General features: G+C 42.1%; 1 long non-coding RNA gene across 1 annotated transcript in view; it reads left to right on the forward strand.

Moving 5' to 3' along the window:
- LOC109316242 overlaps positions 1-7789 on the forward strand; it is a 15700-nt gene extending 7911 nt beyond the window's left edge. The window contains exons 2-3 of the long non-coding RNA XR_002102781.1: positions 1916-2176; positions 7676-7789. This is a non-coding gene — a long non-coding RNA (uncharacterized LOC109316242). The remainder of the gene's footprint in view (positions 1-1915; positions 2177-7675) is intronic.
- The last annotated feature ends 19699 nt before the right edge of the window (positions 7790-27488 follow it).

The raw sequence follows: 27488 nt of genomic DNA on the forward strand, positions 1-27488 counted from the left end.
ACAGGAACATGAAGCTGTGAGGAAGCAATGTAATAGGATGTGATTGGGTAATGAAATGAGAGGTGGAAAGGAAATAGGGATATAGGATGGGTGGCAAAATAAAGAAAGTAAGCCGCTGAAGGATAAAGCAAAAAGATGTTTAAAAAAATTTCAAAAGAACTAAACAAATAAATTAAAGAAGGTCTCATGTTTTAATAAAGTGGGATTCAGAGTGGGGTGTGGGGTATAGATTCATAGATTCTAGGATCGGAAGGGACCTCAGTGGGCCATCTAGTCTGACCCCTGTCCCTGGCAGGCAAGAAAAGGGTCACCAAACCTGGGATCATGTGATCCCAGTCAGGTGCCTGTCCAGTCTCCTCTTGAAGATCCCGAAGGATGGGGCAAGAACCACCTCCTTTGGAAGCCCATTTCAGATCCTGGCAGCCCTGACCGTGAAGAACTTTTTTCTAATGTCCAGTCTAAACCTACTCTTCAATAGCTCGTGGTCATTGTTCCTTGTTGTTCCAGGGGGTGCCCTGGTAAACAGATCATGGCCTACTTCATGTTGCTCTCCCCTTCTGAATTTGTATGCCGCCATAAGGTCCCCTCTCAGCCTTCTCTTGGAGAGGCTGAAGAGGTTAAGGTCCCTTAGCCTTTCTTCATAGGGCCTTCCCTGCAGGCCTCCAATCAGACACGTGGCTTTTCTTTGGACCCTGTCCAGGTTGTTCACATCCCGCTTGAACTGTGGCATCCAGAACTGGACACAGTACTCCAGCTGCGGCCTGACCAGTGCCACTTAGAGAGAGAGAATCACCTTCCTGGATCTGTTTGTGAAACACCTACTGATGCATGACAAGGTGCTGACTACTTCATCACACTGAAGACTCATGTTCATTCGGGAGTCAACAGTGACTCCAAGATCTTTTTCTGTCTCAGTGGTGCTGAGAAGGTCACCCCCTAGTGACCTTCTCAGGGTATGTGGGATGCTGGTCATGCTTCCTGGGCTGGCTGAGAGGTGGGAGCAGGGAGGGAAGGTACTTTTGGGGGAGTTATTGTCCTTGTCCTGGGATGGAAGCCCTAGCTAATGGAGACTGAATCTGGCCCCATATCTTGGTTCTCTCCCCCTTCCCTCAGCCCCACTCCCAGATCTGTCTGTGCCCTGCAACCTGGCTAGCTGGGTGGTATGTGCTCTGTCAGCTGTTTACATGGGATTGCACCCTTGGGAGTAGGAGGGGGAGTTGGCTTGGTGCCAGAACCACTCCTTGGGCAACAGAATTCAAGGGGTGGAGAGTTTGTCCACCCCTTAAACAGGAGGGTGAGAGAGGGGACACTGCATCTTGGGATGCTGGAGGACTGAGACTTTTGCAGCTCATCTGTGGGGAGTGGCCACATATTAATGGCACATGAGCTGGGTAACATGGATCAGAGAGAAACCTGCCCCAGAGTAGCATAACTTTAAGCTGGCTAAAGTGTGCTTAAAATTAGTTTCAGATGTTAATGTGTGGATAATCCAGGGGTTAAGAGCTCCAGTAGTTGCTTAAAATTAATGCGTAACAAGACCCTAACTTTCTAGTGGCTGCTTTGTATAATATTTTATCTGTTTGTTTGGAAATACTACTCAGTGCTTTTGCTCTTTTTCCTCTTCCTCAAGGGAGGTGCTGCTTTTCCTGTATTTTTTCACCAAACATTGAGGTTATGCTATGCTCTTAAATGGTGTCATTTTGGGAGTCCCTAAGTGAGTTTTCAGCCACAAGAAAATACGAAGCATTACATATATATTTTCCCCCTTTCTAAATAAGGAAAACATTAACATAGAGGTTTGTAGATTGAATATGTCCATATGTGGGCAGAACATGTTCTCTGTGAAACATGAAGAACTGTTTACCAAATGTTTTTTTCTCCATGAGAATCAGAATTTTCCCTCTCTCACATGCAGGTTTCTGGAACTTTTCAAAGGATATTTCTGTGATCATTGTGCTGATTCAGGGTATGGGCGCTTAAAAGGTGATGGCTGTAAACTCTGACTGCTCTTCTGTCTGCCACAATTGATCACAGGCAGTTGCCTGGAGCAGTGACTATCCAGTTGCCATACAAAATGGTATTTTTATGAGTAGGATTTCCAAAGTGACCTGAGGGCCCAACATGAAACATGTGGAAGGGTCCTGAGTTTTACAGACCCCTTTTAAGGAGTCATAAGGTGAGTGTCCAAAATTGTTGGTCATATATTTATTCTCATCTGATATGAATAGAAGAAATAGCTAATGAAAGGACTTTTACACAGTTACTACCTATTTGTTAGATAAGACTAAGTTGTCAAATTTAGTTACCCAAAGAAGGGCAAGATATCCATTTTTTGGGGAACTCTGACAGCTTTGTAACAGTGATAATACATGTTCCTCAAAACCACGGTTGGCAGGCAGCTGGAAAAGAGATGAAAATCTTATTTCTCATGATCTACTCCCTATCCTCAATGTCTTTTCTTCACTAGCATGTCATATCCATTCAGTGAAATGGACAAGCAGCAGTGGAATAGTTTCTCTCATGCTGGAGGCACTGCCAAAAGACAGAACATAGGGCCATCTCTCTCCTAGGGCAACGTCTGCCTCACTTTTCCAGCTTGCACTTTTCCTCCAGTCCTTCATGGCTGCCCAGTGGCTTATTTTGAAAAGGAGAGCCAGGTACTCTGAGCAGTACCTAGCTCACAGCTTGGTGATTGGAACATTTTTGCTGAAGTATAAAAGATGTAGGTTCAAATCCCTTCTGGCTGTGTGATGCTAAGAACCTGGGTTTCCATCTCCCTAGCCAAGTTCCCTAACCATTAGGCCAGGGGATGTCAATCATGGGTATGCATACCCCTGGAGGTACTTGGGAAGGCACCGGGGGTACACAGTGGCAGCACAGAGAAGTGGGGGTAGTTGGGAAGTGGCAGCATGGGGAGCAGGTCACTACCGCGCGCTGCTTCCCCACACCCAGGTACCCCTGCTTCTCTGCGCCACCCATAGGTGGCAGAAAGGGAGGGCTAAAAAGGCTCAGCCCCCACAAACACAGGGCAGTGGTAGGACTGCAAAGCAGCCCAGCCACAGACTTCCCGTGGCTGTAGCAGTGATGTGAAGGGGTGCGTGCAGCAGTGATTGATGGGGTGGGTCTAGGGGGCCAGGGCTGGGGCTAGGGCAGATGCTCTGGCTGGGGCATGGGACTGAGCCATGAGCATGGCTCCTGCTGCTACAAGAACCCTGGGAGGCATGGGGAGTGTGTGCCCCTGGATCTGTGTGGGGCTGGGGCTGCACCAGGCTCTTCCTGGTGGGGTGGCAGATTGTGTTGGGGAGGGCAGCAGCAGTGCTGGGATTCATGGTTGTCCACCTGACCCCACCTCCCCAGTGCTGCTGCTGCCCGCCTGGAGCACAGTACACCCCACACGCCCCCACTAGAAAGATCCCAGCGCTGCCCCAGCCATAGCCCACAGTGGCAGCCCATCCTGCCCCATGCAGGTCCAGGGGAACATGCCCCCCATGTCCTCCTGGGATTTGTGCAGTGGTGCAACCCACCACACCTCCCTGCATCCCTCAGATGAGCCGCAGCTCTGTCCTGTGCCCTGCTCTGGCTGTGCAGGGCCTGGAAGGGCAGGTGCAGGGGTCCCAGGTGCTCCGTCCCCTCCAATCCAGTGGTGCAGCTGAGGATGCCCCTGCTTTGGCCCCCAGCTGGGGGCCCCAGGTGGTGTGGGGCTGGTGCCAGGGTGGGGAGTCACCTGGAGCCGGGGTGGGGCTGGGAGCACTGGATTTGTTGGTGCTGGGGGTATCAGCACTGGGCAATTACCCTGGGCATGGGGGAAGGGATAGGTGTAGTGGGCCCTGGCCCCAACCCAATCCTGGGCCTGGTTCGGCTCAGCTCAGCTTGGCTCCCTTCCTATCCCTGCCAGGTCCCAGGCCCAGTTCCTTTCCCCCACAGACTTTCCCATGGCTGGCCTGGCAGTGTGGGGGGGTGTGCTGACCTCAGCATCCCCCCCCAGCTGCCCAGGCAGAATGGGGTGCAGCCCAGAAGGGGTACCCACAGAAGGTGAACAAATTAAAAGGCTATGACTTGGATGATTACACAGTCCAGTGGGTGGCAAATTGGCTAGGGGGTCGTACCCAGAGAGTGGTGGTGGTGCTCTCCCCTACCCTGGGGGTCTTCAAGAGGAGGTTAGGTAGGCATCTGGCTGGGGTCATCTGGACCCAGCACTCTTTCTTGCCTATGCAGGGGGGCGGATTCGATGATCTATTGAAGTCCCTTCTGACCCTAACATCGGTGAATCTATGAAGGGGTACACTCCTTAACAAAGGTTGAAAATCCCTGCACTAGCTATTGGGCTTGAAAGTGACCCCTCCCTACAGTCACTAATTGCGTTTTTTCTTCAGCTAAAGTCTTGGGATTCACACAGCAATGTGTGTGTCCCCAAAGAGTTAGTTGTATGCTGCCATAAAGTCCACAGGGCCATCGCACAGCCTTCTGAGTAGACTTAGAGAGGAAGTGCAGGTAAGAGTCACTATGCAAATGGAAACCAAGCTCCATTTAAGTACCAAAAAATGCAATTATGCAGCTCTATAAATGCTGCTTAAAATCTGTGAAGATGAAGTAGGCTGTAGCTCTTCCTTTCCACTGAGATGGAGCTAAGCCACTTCTTGTATGCAGGTAAAGCTAAATAATCTAAGATCAGGACACAGTCAAAGCTCTTTAATTTACTTTATTCTCTCAAAGAACATTAAAAAAAATCATTTTTCTAACATTTTTTTCTTAATTAAAAATGTATGTTTCCAAGGGGTTTTAGGATATCTTATCTGATGTAGAGAAAAAAGCCTAAAGCAAATTAGGATGTCCACCTCAGATTTTTGGCCAAAAGCTAGGACCCTCCACTGTGATGCCTTTGATAGCAGACAGCCCAAAAGAACAGAAATAGCATAAGAGACCAGTATGAGGGCAGAAGTGGCAGGAGATCAAAATGCTGATTGAATACCATTGGCATCAGAAATAATGCAGTTTTGTCATCCCTCACACATCCCCTTTCACCTTCCTCATTGCCAATAGATGGCTGAGAAAGTAACTGTGTTTAGTCAAACGCAAGACAAGGTTTTTCCCCAACTTGGAAAGGGGAAAAAAGCCCTTCATCTTATAATCGCTTACAGGGGAAAGCTCACTAAATGCATTGTCTATCATTAAACTGCTGCCAAAAGCAACATGTGCTCAGCAATAGAAACTAATTGTGAAGTCGATTAAATGCAGCCAGCACTGAGCATGACTATAAAACACATGGCCCACATTGGGCAAACATACTGATGGAAGCCTTTATGCGCGTGTGTTGGGCAAACACGCTGAGGGAAGTGTGTGTGTGTGTGTGTGAGAGAGAGTGAGTGTGGCCCTTAAAAAGTTACTTGCCCAAGAGGGAACAAGCACTAGATGTACTGCAATACCAGGCCAGCACTTAGAGAGGCCAGAGCAAGCTCCAGCACCCTTCCCAGGTTCAAAAATGCTGATGATACAAAACTGTGGGGAGAAGTGGACACACTGGAGGGCAGGGAACAAGTACAGGCAGACCTAGACAGGGTGGACAAATGGGCAGAAAACAATAGAATGCAATTTAACAAAGAGAAATGCAAAGTGCTGTACTTGGGGAGGAAAAATGTCCAGCACACCTACTGCCTAGGAAATGACCTGTTCGGCAGCATGGAAGTGGAAAGGGATCTTGGAGTCCTAGTGGACTCCAAGATGAACATGAACTGTCAGTGTGAGAAAAGTCATCTGCAAAGCTAACTGTACTTTGTCATGCATCAGCAGATGCATGACAAACAGAACCAAGGAGGTGATACTTCCCCTCTGTCAGGCACTGGTCAGACCGCAGTTGGAGTACTGCGTCCAGTTGTGGGTGACACATTTCAAGAGAGATGTGGATAACCTGGAGAGGGTCCAGAGAAGGGCCACTCGTGTGGTTAAGGGCTTGCGGGCCAAGCCCTACGAGGAGAGACTAGGGCACCTGAACCTCTTCAGCCTTCGCAAGAGAAGGTTGAGAGGCGACCTTGTGGCTGCCTCTAAATTCATCATGGGGGCGCAGAAGGGAATTGGTGAGGCTCTACTCACCAAGACGCCCCTGGGAGTTACAAGAAATAATGGCCATAAGCTAGCAGGGAGCAGATTTAGACTGGACTTAGGAAGAACTTCTTCACAATTAGAGTGGTCAAAATCTGGAATGGGCTCCCAAGGGAGCACATATGTTTGTGATTTATTTTTATTTTTTTAAAGATGTATTGACCTTAGCTTTGAGGGTAGAAAGTAGTTTTACACAAGGAATTTTAATTGCAATCCTCCTTAAAATCACATTCTTCAGGAAACCTGATCTTACAGGAAGGATTAATGTAATGTAAGAACAAAAATAAAACATATAACAAAAACCATAAAAACAGAAATAGTTTTCAAAGTTCATCTTCTGAATCTTGACAGCTATATTCACTCTTTCCAGGTCAACATCCCAGTAGTCTTCACATCAGAGATGAATGAAATTAGATCCTAGAAACAGGCTTAAGGTCAAATCATGAGTAGGAGGTAGCATACAATCATGTTTCCCGATGGCAAAGTCTCAGAGAGGGATTTGTATTAGGCAGGAGAAGGGACTGGTGGGATAAACTCCTCCTTTCCCTCTGATTGTAATGGGAACAGTCTGTGTACTCTGAGTTGGGGAATGGAAATGGAGAAAAGCCCTGGCGTGGGCTGTCAAGATAAGGAAGAGAAACCACTGTGAGTTGTACACCTCTGTTAAGTCACAAACTGGTAGTTGGAAAGAATCATAGGAAATTAGGGTTGGAAGGGACCTCAGGAGGTCATCTAATCTAACCTCCTGCTCAAAGCAGGTCTGTCCCCAACTAGATCATCCCAACCAAGTCTTTATCTAGCTGGTCCTTAAAAAAATCCAAGGATGAAGATTCCACAACTTCTTTGGGTAGCCTGTTGCAGTGCTTTACTCTCCTCCTAGTGAGAGCATTTTTCCTAATATCTAACCTAAACTTCCTTTGCTACAAGTTGAGACCATTGCTCTTTGTTCTGTCATCTGTCACCACAGTCTGGCTGTATCCTCTTTGGAAGCCCCTTTCAGGTAGTTAAATCCCTTCTCAGTCTTCTCTACAGACTAAATATGTTCAGGTCCCTCAGCATCTCCACAAGAAGTCATTTGCCCCAGCCCTCTCACCATTTTTATTGACTTCTGCTGGACTCTTTCCAATTTATCCCCATTCTTTCTGTAGTGGGGGCCCAAAACTGGACACAGAACTCCAGATGTGACCTCACCAGTGCTGAATTGAGTAGTATCACTTCCTTTGATCTCCTGGCAATGCTCCTACTAACTCAGCCCACTATGCCATTCGGCTTCTTTGCAAGAACACACTGTTGGCTTATATTCAACTTATTATCTACTGTAACCCCTGGTTCTTTCTTTGCAAAGCTGATGCTTACCCAGTCAGTCCCCAGTCTGCAGGGTGCATAGGATTGTTCCATCCTAAGTGCAGGACTTTGCACTTGTCCTTATTGAACATTATGAGATTTCTTTTGGGTCCATTCCTCCAATTTGTCGAGGCCACTCTGAATCCTAGTCCTACCCTCCAGTGTATTTACTACTCCCCCCAGCTTGGTGTCATCTGCAAACTTGCTGAGGGTGCACTCTATGACATCTTTCCAGGTCATTGATGAAGCCATTGAGCAAAACTGACCCCAGGGCTGGATGGCTAGGATGGGCTCCACCAATCACAACAGCAGAATCTCAAGCCTGGGACTCAACCCAAGCTCTGAAAGGTAAGCCTACTACACTTAAAATAATAGAAGTGTTTTGCCATGAGCCTACTGGGTGAGTATGGCGCTTCTTCAGAAATGAACAAAAGGAACCTTAAATTAGTGGCCTGCTTATGCAGACCAGCAGTATGCTGTGCACCTCATAAACAACATGAAAAGAAGATCCTGCCCAAAAGAAGTTTTGTAGAGTTTGCTTGTTTTAACTATTAGCTTTAAAACATAGAACTGGGCAAGTAAGTACATTCAGACTGTATCACTGAAGTGTAGGCACATCCTGAATGACTCGGTGAAGTGGTAATAATCTTTATTAGATGGAGACTGAGCTGTAAAACAATTCACCAGGACCCTTAAAATATTTGAAGCAATACAGTGATCCTCAACTGAAGAAAAAAACATTCAAAAACTGTTTGGGAAACAATTTAGAGATCAATCTATGGATAATGCCAACATGGTTTTGTTGGGATGGCAATTGCTTGAGGAAAGCAGGAGTGCATGGAGTGGACAGGGTTAGAGATTGATAAAGCGCAGTCAGATAGGATAAAAGGAGATCTTGTAAGAGTTCTGTCATTTTCCCTTCTAGGTAGCTAATTGGACAATCCAATTTGACCTGAAGTCAAACAAGTGTCATGCAGTACGCACTGTGGAATGATCATTACCCATGCACATAATATTAACGCTGTGCGTGACACACAGGTGTTTCAGTTTCTGGCTGCTTCCCACTAAGTCAGGTGTTTTGAAGGGCATATGCATTCATTTCACAGAAAACGAAAAGACACTGAACAGAGGCACAGAGCCCACTGTTGAAGTGCTTATTACCTTGTTAGACCACTGTATCCTCTGATGTGTAAATGTGAAAAAGGCAGATGGGCAGAACACTGGGTTCTCTATCTCATTAAAATACCACTGGAAGTTGATACACAGTAAGTAGATGGGGCTTTTGGTATCCTCTGTCTCTTAATACCATGCAGTAAGTAGTGTCATCTTGAAATTAAAACATTTTGAATTTTTCTGCTGTTTGGCTGAGGAGATGGGCTAGTTTTTTGCCACATTTTCCTTATACTTTTGCCCATGTCTGTTTCCTTCTTCTCCCAGCTTCTTGTTTAATGGCAGCTCTGACTGTTGTATGGATCCACACTTGTCTCCCTTTCTTCTCCCCATACTCCGTGGAGAGCAGCTTCTGTCCTCTCATGATTCTCTCTGCCCCACTACCATCCCCCTGCAGGATTGCTCCCTCTTCTCTTCCTTTATATCCCATTTTGACCCCTCTCCTGGCCACAATTCAGCAGTCTGTCTTCCCTGTTTCCTGATGGCTGCCTCTTCTTTCCAGCTGTAACCAGCTACATGTCTGCCCATCTACTGAGAACAGCAGCAGAGGTGGAGAAACTGGAGCTAGATGTTCCTGAGTGAAAGAAGAGAACTAATGGGCTGAAGAAAGGAGGAAATTGTCTAGCCACGACTAGATTTGTCCATGTAATAGATTTCTGGTTCAGTGGTTAAACTGAAACATTTAAAAAAATGTTTTGGGTCAATGTAAACTATGCAAAAGAAACATTTAATTTTATTTTTTGGTTATTTAAACATTTATTTTTATCCTTGTTTTCCACATTAAAATACAAATGTCAGATTTGTTGGAAGCCAAAATATGTCATTTTGACACTTTCAGAAGGCAAATATTTTGCCATTTCCAAAATGTGTCCTGGAATTCCTTCTTCCCCACTCCTCTCCTGTTTTTGTTTTGTTTTCTTTTAGGGTTTTTCTTTTGTGAAAGGGGGTGTATTTTTCCAAAATGATTCACTGCATTGAATGCAGCTGCATCTCTCAGCAAATTTGTTATTTTCTAAAGGGGAGAGGGGGGAAATGCCTACCTCTAACCACAATACAGGTCTAGGATATTGGCCATGACAGCAGTTCTTTGGCAAGTGTGTTGAATTCTTAGATACATATTGTCAAGCTGGGGTTTTGTGACTTGACTATTGTTGGAAACCAACCACACAATTGCAGGACTAGGCGCCGTGGATCATGAATGAATGGGGACATTTACCAGATAGCTCAAGTCAGGCACCTAAATTCTTGAGATACTATACCTCAGACATACTCCTGTGCTCACTTTTTCCTTTTGGTTGTTTCTAAACACTTCTGTGTGTTTTGAACTGTCCTTTGGAGACAACTGTTTCCTCTGCTTCTCTGCGTAGAGCACCTAGGCACCTAAATCTGAATCACTCTTTGATGCTTCTAAAGCCTCCCCACTGTATAGGGCAGGGATGCTAGGCTAAATTAGCCTTTTTTATTTTCTTCAAAAGTTAGATGGCAATTGCCTACCGCAAGGCACATACAAAGACATTTTGTCCTTTCTTTTTCTTCCTTATTTCAGCATTCTGGCTTTTTAGAGTTTACTGCAGTGACAGGACCTTTCAAGAGGAAGAGAGGGTAGCACAATAGAGGGAAATTTAGTTGGAATTGTGAGGTCCCATTTGCATGAGCTCCCAAGTTCCTTTCAGCAGCTCTGCATTACTTTTCACATCAACTAAGATTTGAAACACAAGTTAGAACCTCTTGTATTTTGTAATAAAGGAATATCTTAACCCAGAATTAGGAATTAGCTCTGAGAAAATAGTCTACCAAGTGGAGTGTAACATCAGCTCCCATGGAGCAAGGAAGGGGTTCCAGTCCTTGAGAGCTGAGGCTGGACAACCTAAATAGCTTCACACAAAAGTTATATTTTATTTCTATACTCCCTATGCCTTTCTAGAAAGCAACAGTCCCCCAAGAAACTGGAAAGAAATCATCTCTGACTTAACTCATGTTCACACATGTACACACGCACACAGTCTGAGATGATCCCACTTTGTAAAAGTATCTGGGTTTTAATTTGATTTCAGCATCAATAATACTATATTACATAGTCATAATAAATGATGGACTTTAGACTCTCGTGTCCAAAGGCCTATATAGATGCTTTAGCAAATGCAATAAACACATTTACAGAGGCACTTGACTTTTATCCATATCCAGGAAAAAATGATAACAAAAATGAAAATAACACTTATATCAAACGAAAGTGAAACCAACTCAAAATTAAAATAGAAAAAGAATCCAATTAATAATTTCATTCTTCCCAGATTACATTTTGTTAGTCTTGTTGGGCATACCATAGTACTTTACTCCTGGTAGATAAACATTTCAGTATTCAAGGTTTCATGTCCTAGAGCAGGGATGCTCAACCTTGTCGCCTGGCAGGCCAGATGAGTGGAGAAGGACAAGTCTAAAGGCCAGTTCAAGCCTCATATGCCAGGATCTGGGGGCCTGGTACCACCTCATCCCACTCCTGTGAGCCAGGATTGGTCTCTGGGGGGCTGTTACTGCCCCCTTTCACCATTGCACACTGGGATTGGTCCCTGGGGCCCAGCACTTTCTCTCCTACCAGGACTGGTCTCTGGGGGCCTTGTGCCACTCCCTCTTTTCCTGGTCTGCCAGTGTTGGGTCCTGGGGACCTTGCACCACCCTGTCCAGGTGCCCCACACCAGGATTGGGCTCTGGGACCTGGCACCTTACCCCCAGCCCCTGCACACTGGAATTAGTCCCTGGGACCTGGGGCTGCCCCTGCCCAGCCCTGCATACTAGGATTAGGTGCCTGATTCAGTATGTTGGGCCTGGAGCTTCCATTGGGTACAGAAATTTGGTGCTGCTCTCCCGCCACCAAATTTCTGGCTCTGTAGGGAGCCCTGCAGGTCACATGACATGGAGCCTTGGGCTAAGGGTTGAATATTTATGCCCTAGAGGTTTATCTTTAGCATAAGCCATTGGTCTGTAGCAGCGGTTCTGAACTGGGGGTACGTGTACCCCTAGGGGGTACGTGAAGCCTCATCGGGGGTACGTGAGATATATTTCATACATTGTGTAACACAGGTCAAAGGGCCTAAAAAAAGTCTTGAGAATTTGAAATTGCCAGGGTTTTACTGCTGTAAAATGCACACGCATGTGGAAACCAGATATCCTACGCCTGCTCCATGAGACTAAGGGGTATGTCAACTGAAAAAGGTTCAGAACCGCTGGTCTATAGCAAGACACTTATGGAAGTTCATGTGTCTTTTGGGAAATTAAGTTGCCATGTTCTGTAATAACTAGCCTATATTTGAAGAGTAATTTTACATGTAGCATAATCTAAATGGGAAGTCGCTGCCAGAGTTGAACCAAAGTAATTGTTGGAAATCTCTGATATGTTATAAAATAGAGATGCCTTCAAGAAAAGGGGAGAGTCTGAAGAATATGGATATCTAAATCTATAGTTTGGTCTGTAAATTAAGTGGCTAGATTTTTTTAGGGGTCTTGATGATCTACGGGTCCTATAGATCAATTTCTTCCTTTTTTCCTCACCTTTCTTTCCAAGTTTCATAACAAAAAGGCTACTAAACATCTATACCCAGCGGAACCACCTAGACCTGTCACCATTAAGGAGCTAATGTTACTAACACTTGCTAGGCAACAGAATCCATTATCCCGGTGTTCTCTTAAGCATGGAGAGAGAGTGCAGTGGTGAAGCTGAAAGTTTTGACTTTGTTATGCCAACAACCATAGACACTCATACAAAAATAAAAGAACCTCTTCTCAGAAGTTTTGCATCAGTGTAGATATCACCCAAGATAGATCATGCAAATAACATAGGAAGCATCAGCATCTTACCATTGTGTTTCTTAATCTTGATTAATAGATTTAAGTTTTCAATCAGTGGACACGTTGACATGAAATGCTAGTTCATGTGGTGGGCATGAACTGTTACGCCACCACATCTGTGCAGTAGCAACAAGCTCATTGCTACTATGCAGTAGGGTCAGAAATTACCCATGTGCCGCTGGGACTGTGTACTACCGACAGTTACCATGCAGACGTTTAGTACTTGCTTTAGCAGTAGCAACTGCGCAGTTAGGAACATGTACAGATGTGCCCACTGAGTATAAAAACCCTCTTTGTAAGCTTTTTTGTCATTTACAAATTAAAATTAACCATTATCTTTGATTTGCATTTGCAATCCCAAGAACACAACTCCATAAAGAATAGCAGCTCCAAAAACAGAAGAATGATAGTCACAAAAAATGAATTCAGATGGTACCACCAAAACCCAACAGCAAATCCAGTTCTTTTAAAATAGCTTTAAAACATAATTGGGTTCAAGAAAACTTTCAAATAATTGATGCTTTATAGGAGAGAAATCTGACCCCTAGTGCTCCCCCTTTTCATACATGGGACCATAGTTCAATGCAGTAAATTACATATTATTTTTGCTGCACCAGTGAAGGGCTCGAATATGGTAGCTCTAAAGACCTGTAAGCTCAGAACTGCATTCATTCCACACTTTTTAGACTCCTGAATTGATTGAGATAATTGTCTGTCTGTCTATCTGTCTGGAATTTGCCAAGCAGAGTGAGATTTAAATACTAACTTATTTACAGGCTTGGTTAACAGCCATTGTACCTTGTTTCTACCCAGCATAGAATATTGAGAATATATGTTTTTAGCCTGTTTTGCAGGAGGGCATAAGATGAAACATTTCAATGACAGCTAATGCTTTGTCTATGCTTTTCACCTCAGAAGTCTCTTTCCAACAAGAAAAGAGCAGCAAAGTCCGTATCTCTACAACCCACTTTTGCAGAGTAATAGTATTCTTTGACTCTCACCACACAGTCTTAAACCTGTATGCTTTATTTGCACTAGGGAGAATGTGCAGAGACGGGAGTGGAGGAAAAAACAGCATGAAAATTCAAAAGTTGTCTTATCCACAATGACAAGATAAGGCTAGATAAGGACCATTCCCATGGTTTATTACTAAATTGAGAGAGAAAATAGGTCTCTCTTTCATTACACTATAAATCAGGATGTTTTCTTATGCCAGAAGTCATTTGCAAATGACTGTCTTACTTTTAAAAGCATGTGTGGATTCCAGTGTCACTGCACTAGGATTTTAGATCTGCAATCATGGCCATCCAAGAATACAAAAGCACATATGCATGGCTCAACGGGACATTTCTAACTTTGATTTTTCTGGTTATATGGATACTTCATTTCAAGCCTGAAAGCTATAAGATAATCCTCCTTCATCCTCCTCGTTTTCTTACCACCAACTTTTTCTTTCTTCACCCTGAATCAAAAGTCCTATTCAGCTTGTTGCCAGATGTGAGCAATCACAGCTTGACACAGGGTACAAATAACACCTACGCCAGCCATCAACTTTTAAATTGGAACAGTGCCCTTGATGTGTGCTGGAGATTTGCTCTGGCTTATGTAACTTGCACATGAACAGTAGTAGGCACCAAGTGAGAATTACATGAGAGAACTTAGACTGCAAGCCCAGAGGCAGCCCTAGGCTTCCAACAGATGAAGCCAGCCATTTTAAAATGGAGCTGGGTCAGAGGTCACAGTTCAGCCTGATTTTGTAAGTAGCCTAATGTGCTCCATAAGTGTAGATCAGCCAAAGAAAGTCTGACTTGAAACCCAAATTAACATTTGTTTCCATTTTTCAGCAACTTCAGAACACACAGGGGTCATTGAACTATTCATGCTAACGCCATTTAACATTCATGGTCTGGAGGAAAATAAAGTCCTAACCTCTGACCTTTCATTAGAGGGCAGCACACTGGGGGTTGGTGGTATGGGAAAGAAAAATGGGGAGGGGGTGTTATTCTCTTGCAGAAAACTGAGCTGATTCTGTTAGTAATCACAGGTTGCTTTGTCAATAGTATAGGATTTAAGTTTTCTAGTCACAAACTAGAGTGTTGTCTATTAGAGTGAAGCCATTTTTGGTTTTTCATTATAAATAATTTTCCTCAAGTGTAGCTGCAGTAACCCTTTTCCTCTGTATGCTAAATGCTTGCTGTAAGAGTAACAGCATGTTGTGTCAACAGTGAGAGCTCATGCTGAGGTAGTATTCAAGTGCAAGGCATCTACGTTAGCAAATGTCCTTAGCAAAGCCGTGTCTCATTTTTAAATGCTTTTTCCATTTTAGTTATTGTGACCTTTCTTTTAAAGAAAAAAGTTTGCCAAGAAAATCTAATTGCTTTTATTTTTTACTGCAAAGTGTTACATGGACTCCCTTTGAGAAAACACAGACAATTTCACTGAATATTATTAAAATAAATACAGTCCATAAATCTTGGTAATTATTATGCTAAATATACTGATTAGCAGTGGGAAAAAAGATGTTATTGGGGTGTATTTTTTTCTTCAGATCAACCACCAAATTGGTATTGAAACGCTTGGTATATTACTGGAATTATCTATTAGCTTCAACAAAGAGTTGACTTTTTCACTGCTTTCCCCAGTTGAAAAAATGATAGTGGTGTAAAGTGAGGCAAAACACAACCATTCTGATTAGGAATCACTTTATACTTACTCTGCACATGTATAAATGGTTACCCAACAGGCAAGATAGTGGAAAGTTAGCCCACAGTGTTGAAAAGATGACTATAGCATAATGCTAATTTTGGAAAAGGACACTTAAAATAAAATTTTCAAAAATGCCTAATTTAAATGAGCCCGAATCCCAACAATTTTTGTTATGACATACATATTCAAATGAGATCTGAGAACAGGGCTTACAATAAAGATTTTCAACCTTTTTAGACTCAAGGCACTTCTCATTTGATCCAAGGCACTCCTTGGGAAAATGCCAAATCTTAGTTTTCACTTATTTTTGACTAAGGACAAAATAGCAGAGTGATTTATCTGTTTCAGATAACTTAAAAGGATCACAACAGATCAAAGCATTTTTAACATTAGGGTTTCCTATTTGAAAACTCTGGGTCTATTTTGTTTGTACACCTACCAAAGGTGACATGGCACTCTGTTGCACCTTTGAAAGGATTTCAAGGCACCTCTGGGTGCCATGGTACTCACGTTGAAAATTGCTGGTTTAGGATTTCAGGTTAAACAGGCACTTTAAAGAATTGCCTTGTATTTCCTTCAGATAAACCCCTAAATTCCAAGCCAACTTGAGACTTGTATCTAGGGGATAACTGAATAGCTCAGGGGACCTGGCAATGGCATATTTAGCTTTTTACCTTTAAATTGTCTTAGTGCTTCTCAGCTTGGGAATAACTGAAAAAAGTTCACATTGGTTGGTGGTTTCATGATCAAAAGAAGCTGGTGGTCACATCTCATTTCCTAGTGGACAACTAGGACTTTTGGTAGAAAGTCATGCTTATTAGTAACTTCAGTATGAATTGACTGATCATTTCACCCTATCTTAGATACTAAAATGATGGCTGCTTTAAGAAGGAATGGAAGAAATGGAAGTAAGGAATGGAAACTAACTTAACTTCTTATTCCTTCTAATGACTCATTAATATGAGGAGTTAGAATATAATAGTGGCTGATGTAGCGAAGCTCGTAACGCAACTGCTCCAACCTATGTGCACTCTGTGAATAGAGAATTTAGGTCAAAGACAGGAAAGTAGGTACCTAAATTTCATTGATTTAATTTGCAAGAGCCAAGGATTTTTGTGGGTGATGTTTTTAGGCATTTATACATGTGCTCTAAGGGGGAGGGGGGAGGTGTTTTAATTAGGGTGACTCTGAGAGCCACTCTAATTAAAGTGCTGGGGGTGTATCATGTATCAGCATCACTGTGCTGAAAAATGGTGGGGGGAGTGCTTTAACTAAAACTTGCTTGACGAGCTTTAGTTAAAGTGACCCCATGCTTAATTAACCCACTGATTAATCAAGTCTGCTTCCATGTGCTATAATTACATTGCATCAGAGGAGTCTCACTGCTCATGTATAGGCACCCTTTGGGCTCTGGCACATTACAGTTAATCTTGTGTTAAGCTGTTACCTGGCTACATGTTAATACAATTAATGGCATGAGGAATAAACCATGAAGTTACTACACATTTTTTGTGTAATGGCTAACTTTGTGGCTGGTTCCTATCATAGCGTAATTGAATGTGTGGTCAGGCTAGGTCTCCCAGCTATGGAGTATACCTCTGTGGCTGGGAGTCTCATCAGTGGATCTGGCTTCTAGCCTCAGGAACACACTATATGTTTCCATGACTGGGAGCCCAGTCAGCTGGGAACCTAATGAGCTGGTGTACCCAAAGGGCTGGGAGCCTGGATCAACTGTTGGGGCTCTCAGCTGCGGGATCTTGCTACTTGCTAGTGCAGGCAAAACCCAGGGGAGTGATCCCAAGCTCCCTCTGCACCAGCAGTAAGGTGTGATGGGATCTGATGCTGGATCCCACAATCATACTTCCTGCCATGCACGTATATTTTCACTTGCACATCTTCCAGGAACCTTTTGTTTGACAAACTATATCAATTTAACTTGGAATTAGTTGTCTTTGAGAATTTGGGCCTTGGTCAATCTAGCATGAGCACAACAATCCGGTTTTAAAAGAAAATGAAAGATGATGATGTTTGTGTATTTGGTGTCCTCCCTTTTGTGTGAAGGCTTAATCCCATGTTTACTTGCATACAACATGCCCCAGAATAAGATATGCTTCTTATTTTTGAAAGGCAGAATAAAGGAAAAAAGATTAATCACTAGTAATAACTCAGTAACAGCAGCTAGGGAGATGAACCTGTTCATAGATTCTGCTCCTTGTTTTTTGGAAAAAAGGTATATGTTTATGCAAGAAAATATGGTATATCAGAACACAGCAGTGTATTATGCTGAAATAGGGCTAGATTACTACTGAGCTTTGTAACCCACTAGTTTCACAGGTTCCACTCTGACAGAAAAGCCTTCAAAACATGTTCTGGCCTGTGGACAGCAAATTCTTCCTTCTTTATACCTGGATCCAGTTAGATCTTTAGGCACAATTCCAAGGAGCCCAGGGCAGATATCCAGTGGAATCAAAACTTGCAGCCTGATTTTAAACCTTGTGCCAAAATGAATCAAGTCAGCCAAAACACCATTCTCGTTGGTTCCTATAATATTTCAGAGCCATTTCACATGGAATGGAAATATGCTTATGAGGTTGATTTAGACTAAGGACTAAAAAGTCTATGGATTAGCAAGAAACATACCATCTGTATTTGACAAAAAAAATATTTGGTCAGAGTTAGGGCTAGGGCTTGCTGCCAGGTCCTTTGGATACAGCAGATCCTTATATGTTTCCCTGGCCCCATTTATACATCCCAGTTTGTCTTGATAAAGTTACACTAGGTAATCAATAAATCTTGGCTACAGTACACACTTCCAGCTACTAGAGTTTAGAGAAAAACAATATCTTACTGTATAATCTGTTTCAATACAAAATAGCTGTTTCATCTTAAGGCAAAATATAGCAAAGAGGACAAGAGTGAAAAAAAATTAATTATGAATTTTCCTTTTTATTCTTTGCAGACTATCTAAGAACAGATCATAACATTTTTTATAACACAATATCACTTTTGTCTCAGATAGAGTGGTGAAAATAACTAGCCTGTGGAAACACTTTTTTGTTACATATTCAGTTATGATACTATTCATTCTTTTTGGTTATTTATGTGTTTCATGCTATCAGGTAATAAACAGCACCACATGCTTTGTGCACCTCACAAATTTTGTTAACTGTGAATTAGACATTTAGTAGTAAAATTCACCATTTCTATTGTGCTAGTGTGTATTGTGTGTTTTACAAATATAATTAGTTTATAGTGAGTATACTAGGAAAAATTCTGTTCTACCATGACTCACACTAGTGGGGCTTGAGTTCTCAAGGATTCACATAAAATAATCATGAAAGGTTTTCAAAGATGTTCAAACAGATTAATTTTGAATTAGAGCAAATATCTGCACATTATCCCCAATTAGAGGGGAGAAGATGATCTACAAAAGCAGAAATGTACAGGCTAATAGGGAATGGGTTTGTGTGTGTGTGCATGTGTCCTGGATCTATAGTTCACAATGTGGCTGCAATGACTATAGAAGCTGGAGTCCTGTTTGTTAGCGTTAACTGTTGTATTGGGTGTGATTGTGAGGTTATTCTGGGTTTTATAGCAGTGTTTCCTAGATTTGCTTGTGGGTAGGTTTGATATATTTCTTCAGGTCTATTTAGAGGTGTGGCTTCCCAGAGTGAATTTCTAAGAATGCAAGTGTCTGCACAGAAATATAACTTATTGCAGTTGGCTGTTTCCAGATATGTGGGGGCCAATAATCCTACATATATGATAAAGTTGTAGAAGGCTGCGTGAGCAGTGTGTTGTTGCATGGTGGAAGCTGTATTGCAATAATGGAAGAATAAGTACCATATATACTTTCTTGTGAAGGATGAATATTTTGACATTCTGTTTGAACTCAATTAACCACTTTTTAGTAATGTCTTCTAATAGCTGAAACCCATATTTGATGTGTTCTCTGAATTTTTGTTCCTTGCCTGTTATCCTTAATGCCTTTAATGAGTCAGTAGGTTGGTTATGTGCTTGGATCTGATTCAAGCCACCATTTTGCAGCACCACATAAATTATTCAGTAATAGTATAAAAAGGGATTAATTTAACTATGAATTTTCCATGATCTAGCCTCTGATATGTGTTTTGGATTCAACAACTAAAGGAGGTCAAGTGGAAGCTGCTGCATTGTGTTGGAGACCAAAGTTAGGTTGTTTCATGAGACAGCATACTGTATTATGAGGTTTTCAGGGTAATGTTCAGCTGTAGTTTCATTCATGATATAGGGAAATGTGGTGGAAAAGCAAGTGAGACAGACTCGTCCTTGCTGTATTATTATTAAGTCAGACTTTTCATTGTACTATATTTATTTAAAATATTAAAACTTTTTGTTTATAAAGTTCCATGATAGAGGTGGTGGAAACTTAGTTGAACAAGAATGCTTGATTCATAGACTTTCCGCACAATAAACCCTTGTAGAACAGTAGCACTACCCTTGTCCCATGTTTGTTAATTCTATTCTCTACATATGGAGGTACAGACAGAAGTGACAATTTTTGCCTGTTCTGGCCCCTGAAAGCTGTGACCAAACAGAAATGCACGGTTGCAGAATGCTTTAATTGCATAAGTGTTCAAATGAAGATGTCCAAAATGGAGCACCCTCAGTAACTTCTGTCTGTACTGCTTCCCAGGCCTGGACCTGTTTTTAGAATGGGAGGTAGGAAAGGAAGCAGAGGGAGTTTGGTTTGGGTTTTTTTTCAGCTGGCATTAGCACTGGAGGGTAGGGTAGATGGATTGGAGCTCCCCTGGGTGGGGGGCTCCAAGCCACCCACACCACCCTCCAGTGTCAGCTGGGGAACCACCAGAACAAGCTCCCTCTGCTCCCTTTCCCCTCTCCCATTCTGAAAACAGTGCTGGGCCTGGGAAGGGGGAGGGCAATGTTAGGGGAAACTGGCTCCAGGCTTGCAGACAGCGTCTAGATTCCTCAACCCCTGGGAGCCAACAGTGAACTTCTGTTGAGTTCAGGGGATCTAGTAACTCATGGCATAAGGACACAAGGAGATTTAGTAACTCATGGCAATTGGTTCAGGAGATCTAGTAACTCATGGCACTTGAGTTACTTGATCAAGTATTAGATCAAGTACTTCCTAAGAAGCACCATGTGTTATAATGGGGAGCTGCTCTTGAGAGTAGGCAAAGGGGTATAGGAGGAGAGCAAACTTCAAGCAATTAGGCTTCACATTGTCAGACACAGCAACCAAAGATGTTCTTCATGTTGTACAGAGTTTTTAGTGTGTTTGTAAAAAGACCCAAAACCCCAAACCAAACCAAATAAATAACTAAATAAATAAATCAACAATACAGATGTTTGGTAGGGGCATTAGCAATTTGTTACTCGTTTAGATTTCATACAACCTGATGGAAAGTTGCAGCAGGGAGAAGAAGAGGGAAATCCATATAGAAAATATAATCTGTTTTAGATTTTCCTATGCAAGGTTTTGCTAGATTTTCCTCCCTTTCTTTGGGTGTTGCCAGCATAATCCTTCACCTGAGGACAGATATATTTAGTTCATGTGACTGAGACATGGACTTATTCAGCTACTCCTGCTGTCTGGCTGTTTAGCTGTGTTGTCGTGAGCTCACAGTAATGAAGAGATATAGAAGTAGAAAATGTCAGCCTCCAGGCATGTAACGGTGCTGCAAATGATAATACATACAGCATGTTGGAAACCTTGAAGCTGGGAAAATGAATCTCGTGCACTCTCTCTCGCTTTCTCTTGCACATGTGTGTGTGCACACATATGTGCAAACAGTTGGTGTAGATAGTAACATTTATAGATTCAAAATAATTAGATACAGGTACACCTATGTATGCACATATACCATAGTATGATTTGAGCTACTGCATATCTAAACTTTTCTGACTTTGTAATTATTTTTCCTGATAAAAGCAGAACATAGAATTCTAAAGTGGTTTCTATACACAATGTTATTTTAGGTATTAACCTACACTTACCCTAAGTCAACATTTTCCTCTTGAACAGGAAAACTGATTTATTGATTCAAGATTTTAAAAGCCAAATACTTCAGCAACTACTTGGGGGAGGGGCAGGAGTGGACTTTAAAACATATGATAGTATGAACAAATACAGATCTAACTTTCCTGCATGCCTTTTTTTAAAGTGTATATCTTTCCTTGAGAGACATATGACCAATAATTCTGAACAATCCGCCCTTTGATGTGAAGACTAGTTACCCAGCCAAGCAGGACTGTGAAATATACCAGCAGCCAAAGCAGTAGTGATACGTTTAAAGAAATGATCAGTCAGCCTGGAGTATCTAACGCGATTCAGGTTGGTTGTCAGGGCCTCACAAAAGTCTGATAACCAGAGAATGGTATAATTGGTTACAGTATTTCATTAGGGTGCAAATCAAATCATTTGACCAGCAGCAAAGCTCTTTGTTGCCCTCTGCAGGGACAGAAATCAGGAACCTTATTCATCAGACTGAAAAGGGAATAAAAGAAAAGGTGATTAGAGGAGTTCTGAAAGAATATACATTCATGGCAGTAAATCTTGATGCATTTCTGGCTCTTTAAGAGCCCATCTATTGTTCAGTGATTTATACAGCAGGTAATATTTTAAAGAACTGGTGTGTTTAATGCTTTAGAAAGGTAAGAGTTGGCTTTCCAAGGAAAATGGAGTCTCTTTTCCATGAGCCAATACAATATGAAAGAAGTAGTTTAGGTTTTTGTGTGAAAAATACTGTTATTGATGCATGCAAATATATAAATCTAAAATTACAAATAATTGCTTCATCTTTGCTGCTCAGCAGGGTGAACCTGAAGTTAAATAACAAATAATATTTTGATTCATTTAGTGGAAGTAGGATAAAAAGGTCAAGTGTGCTACAAAAACATAGCAAATCTATTCTAGAGAGGAAAAAAGGTTCTGATCCAGCTTTCTCAGATGGTCTTCAGAAACATAAAGTGAAGTATTTTATTCCACTGTATTATATTTATTTAAAAATTACAAAGTACCTGGAACAAGCAAAGGGCAGATGGAAAATCCTTTGGTTGGAAGAGAAAATAGAAATGTAGCTCAATTAGCAAAGTACCTCTCCCTGCTGCCTCAGCTTTTCAAGGCTGATGGGATGGCAGCTTTGTTTTCATAGATTTCTCTACAAGTGCATAGACTACAGAGATATATGCATTATACATGCATTCATAAATGAACATTGATCAGCCTTTGGAATATTAAATTACTTGGTGATGAACTCATACTTCTTGGGTTCCTTGCACATTAACAGCACAGGAGCATCTTATAACATCTGATCTATTCAGATTATTCCGCATGGGGTATAGGGTCCTTATAGGGTATCTGGGACTTCTGTAACCCAAAGAATATAGAATTGTTTTCAGTGTAAACACTGCTTTGAGTTGCCATAAGGAAACTGGGTGGCTGGATGGCTTCAGGGGCTAGAGTGGAAATTTTACATAAGCACCTAAATCCATTTTCCTATGAATTTATTGTGGAATTTTGCATTGGAAAGTGTCATTTTTACTAAGGGGGAAAATGTGCATTGCCAGAATGCCAACAGAAAGCTTAAAATTATCTTCTGTATATGTGCATACACATGAAAGCACACAGAAGTAGATTCTGTGTTCTTGGGAGTCAATAACACAACTCCTATTGACCAATGTGGATTCAGGATGAAGACACAAACCACAGCATGTTTAAGGAAGGAAAGAAGAAAGAGGCTGAAGATTTATAGCTATAGGGCTGCTTGCAGACATAACTCCCCCCCTCCCCCAGGAACTGGTGCTTTACGTTAAATTTGGTGCACCCCTGCACCGAGCCCAATGCATGCCCATAAGAGGCAGTATGTTAAGTGGACCTAGCTTACCCAACATCTGTATAGAGTGGGTGTTTTAGTGGGGCTTTCTTTGAGTTTTTAGCTAATAGCTGACTGTGTCTCAGTGACAGAGGTGAAGGGGCCTCACAATACCAGATATTCCCATGGGTATATTAGGTGACTTGAGAGGTTCAGGACATGTTATTCCTTAAAATAATATACTGTGTATTATCCTCCACTCTTTCTTCCAGTGATGGGGTATTTGCCAATAGCACGAGGGAAGGAGAGGTGGGGGAAGTGTTCATAGGGCCTTATTTCTGATTATTAATTTAGTATTATCCATCTATCCTATATCAAAAAACAGAGGATGCTCAAAGTACTGTATTTGTTATGTTTTTCACAAATATTGTCTTCTGCTTGTCTGTCTTTAACTGTCCTCTTGTTAGGCTGCAGCCTGTCTTTAAAACTGAACCTTGTATCTCTCTATGTTCACAAATGGCAGGTGATAGATAATAATAAATAATACATAAAAAATAACGATGGCTATATGCATAATAATAATACAATGTTCCGCATATATGCAGCAACTGAAAAAAACTACCTTTACTTAAAATATCCTCCACATGTCAGTTTTAAAATATGCACTCTTAAACACATTCTATTGAACGTGAAAATGACTGAAAATATCTATGAAATACATTTCATAGTGAAATACATTTCATAGTACGTACGAAGCAGGCAGTTGTTACATGGCTTAGGCAGGATTTGCTGTAGAGGTAGACACTGACTACTCATTGTAATAGATCTTCTGTTTTTTGGGTTGCTGGTCTAATTCCATGCTCAAAACCAAGTGCATGGCTATAAGAGTTCAAGTGGGACATCATAAATTGTCAGTAATATGAGATGACCACAAACATCAGAACTCATAAAATTATAGCAGTGATCTTGTTAGAAGAGGGAAAAGGGCTGAGTTGTTGGCTGGCTCCTTCTCTTCCTCCTGAAACTGCTGCTTAGTCCCTCAAGTTGCCAACTTGTCTGCTTGATGGCTTGGCAAGGCTCTGTCAGGAAATGTGCAAATTGCAGCTTGTGGAAACAGGCAAAATATAGAAATTTAGCTAATACAGAAGAAGAGCATCTAGCCTTATAAAGGCAGTCTTTAACCTGAAACTGCCAGGCTTGGTTAAGGAGAAGGATTGGTTTCTTGTAATCTTAATCACATTTGAAGTAGTTAGCCTATTAAGACTAGTTTAGTCCATGATTCTATTAGCAGCTTTGATCTATGTCTATGGCTTCTCCCCACATTAGAGGATGTATATTGTCTATGGATGCATTGAAAGAAGCAAGAAAGAAACCAACAGCAGACCTGGGAGGGGAAAACAAACAAACAAAAAAAAAGGGTGGAGAGGACTCAAGAGGTCAGCTGGTCCAACCCCCTGCTCAAAGCAGGATCATCCCTGTCTGAGCCTGACAAATGTTTGTCTAACCTCCACTTAAAAACGTTGAATGATGAATTTCCACAATCTCTTTAGATGCTTAACTACACTTACAGTCAGAAAGTTCTTCCTAAAATCTAGTCAAGTCCATTACAACTTTTCCTGCCCCACAGCGGACACAGGGAATATTTATCTTTTATGCCTGTCTTGGATGTTTGTGAACAACCTCTTGAGTCTTAGTATGGGTAAATGCAAAAAAACCCAGTTGAACTCAGAGGAGGATAGGAAGGACTAAACATGCCTCGATTGCCTTTTAACCAGCATTGCTTTTAAATGATGGTCCTGAAGGAAATAGGAATCAGGGCTTGTGGACAGAATTGATATCTTTTATTACACAAACAAGATTTTTGCAAAAAAACCCAAAAAAACTTAATTGCAAGCTTTCGGGCACAAGCACCCTTCATAAGGCATCAGAGAAAAGATTGTAAAAGTTCTCCTAGGTAGAAATGAAAGTTCATATTTCATAGGATTTCACAGAGGGGTCCATAGATGGAAAAACCCTCTGGGCAGCAGTTGCTAGCTGGTCCTGGAGGAATGACTTTCACTCTGTCAATGGGCAGGAAAGGAGCAGAAATACAGTGAGAGCTGGCTTGTGATATTTTGAAATTTCTGCTGCCATTTTCAGCCCAAATCTGGGAGCTCAGATGTTCAGTTTCAACTGGGGAAAGAAATCAAATCAAACTCATTCAGACGTCCAGAAAAAGGTTCATATCACATGTGATTTTATCCAAAACCACAAATTCATGCTAGCTAAGGCCATTCTTGTTTTTTTCCTTTCTTTTCTTTCTCTTCCTTTTTCCTCCTATGAAGGGACTGCCACATTAAAATTAAAGGGTGCTGTTAAACCATACAAGCTCCAATTTTGAACTAATTAAGCATGCTCTAGCTAGTTGAAAAAGTGCTCTGGGTTCTAATTATCTAGCCTCGTGATTTTTTTCTAATTCATTACTCTATCCTTGAACATTTTTAAAGTGTATTTTGTAGCAACCCAAAACCAGTCTTTTACCATCTCCCTGCAGGTTTAACAGAAGGAAACAAAGTGACATGAGACCATAGTCTACTATCTCTTATTCATGTGAGTAAGGTTTTGCAGAACCAGGCCTATAATTAACAAATACTTTCCAGACCCTACTTAGTGCACATTCTAGTCTTCACAGTCTCCAAAGTGTCCAACACTTTGCTGCCACTTGGTGCAAAAATAGTGGCAGAATTATAAACTTTTCTATGTGATCTTCCTGCTAAAGGTGATAGAGAGTTATACTGTAATATAAAGAAACACCTAATTTGATACAATCCTTTTGAAAGAGCATGTGGTAAAGTGGATGTGAGTTGCTTCTAGTTTAGACTCCATGGGCGTTTTTACATAACCTCCGGGGGTGTGGTGCTTTAATTAGAGTAGCTCAGGGAGCTACTCTAATTCAGGTGCCCAGAGCATCTCATGTATCTGCATCCCTGCACTTCTAAAAGGTGGCAGGGGCACTTTAAAGCTTGTCGAACTGCTTTAGATAAAATGCACCCGCCACCATTCTGAAGCATGGGGACACTGATACATAAGATGCAGAGGCAGGCTGGAGCATGGTAATTATCATGGTCCAGCAGACTGGATTAATTGAAGCTGCTCCAACATGCTGCAATTATAGCACATCAGAACACACTCCGTGCTCGTGTACAGGCACCCCATGGTTCTATTTACAGCTTATTGTGAATTCATCTTGTATGAGCTCTGCTATCTGTATCAGTAAAAGGATAATTACCTCTGCAAGGTTTAAGAAATGAACAAACAAAATGAAGGCTTTTCAGGGTTTTCATGCATAGAAATAGGAGTGTTATAAGCTTCACTTCCACTCCAGTTGCATGTTCCACATTGCTTGCAACTGGGACTAAAATCACTTGTACTGCATTTATAAGTTGGCAACATGGAAACTGGTTGATCTATCTGGTAGTGCTGGGAATATTGAGAGACCCTAAATTCTTAAACTTGTCAAGCCTGATGTTTTCTTCAGCTTATAAACACTTGCTCATCAGGACTAAGGGCCTTGTCACTGGGAACACTTAGAATATGCTAAATCTGTTTGGTATTAAAGTTAGAAAAGGTTCTGAGCAGTCACATGGTTATGTTTATTACAACCTCTAAAGTGCACAACTCACTGATAGTCTGTCCTAGGCCTGGAGTCTTGAACCTACTCCAGGGTGGTGGTGGGATTGAGATCCACAATCAGCTATGGGCGTTAGGGCCTTTGATTAAGCATGCCTAGCTGGGCCAAGCACTTGAGCCTACCCCCTGATCCCTGGCTAATGAAGTTGCCCAGTTTTCTGTGGGGCCGAGCAAACAGAATGGCTGCTGAAAGTGCCACTCACCCCTTGTAAGTATGCCTGCAGCCTTAGGCTGCAGGCATGTCTTGACACAGTCTTTGTTTTAGGAAGCCTCATGTTCACTGCTCTTTCTGATTCTCCTGGCTCCTGACTCAGTTTTGGCTTTTCCTGACTTTGACGCTGAATCTTCCCTAGAACTAGTTTTTCTGACCCCTGCCTGCTCCTAATGGCCTAGCCACAGACCCAGCTGTCTACATCCTGTCCAAAACCTTACAGTGGGCACCTGGTTTTCAACTTGGTCCTGGGGGAACTTGACAAGTGACAGATCCAAAATCCTTCCTTCTGACATGTGTGACTTTTGTCATCCTACCTGAAGGCTTGGTACAGCAGAGGGGTCCCTGGCTGATGTCTCAGCTGGGTGAGGACAACAAATTGCTCGTATTATCTCTATGGAGCCGTCTAAAGATAGTGGAACATGAGTTACTAAATACAATCTGGAGAGACTATGCAAAAGTCATAGAATCATAGAAGTCGGGTCGGAAGGGACCTTGTAGATCTTCAAGCCCAACCCCCCGCCCGGGCGGGAGAAAAAGACTAGGCTCAAATGAGTCCAGCCAGGCAGTCATCAAGCCTCTTCTTAAAGACCCCCAGGGTAGGAGCCAGCACCACTTCCCTAGGAAGT

Source organism: Crocodylus porosus, unplaced genomic scaffold (genome assembly GCF_001723895.1).
Source record: "Crocodylus porosus isolate Cpor-Errol unplaced genomic scaffold, CroPor_comp1, whole genome shotgun sequence".
Taxonomy (NCBI): Eukaryota; Metazoa; Chordata; order Crocodylia; family Crocodylidae; genus Crocodylus; species Crocodylus porosus.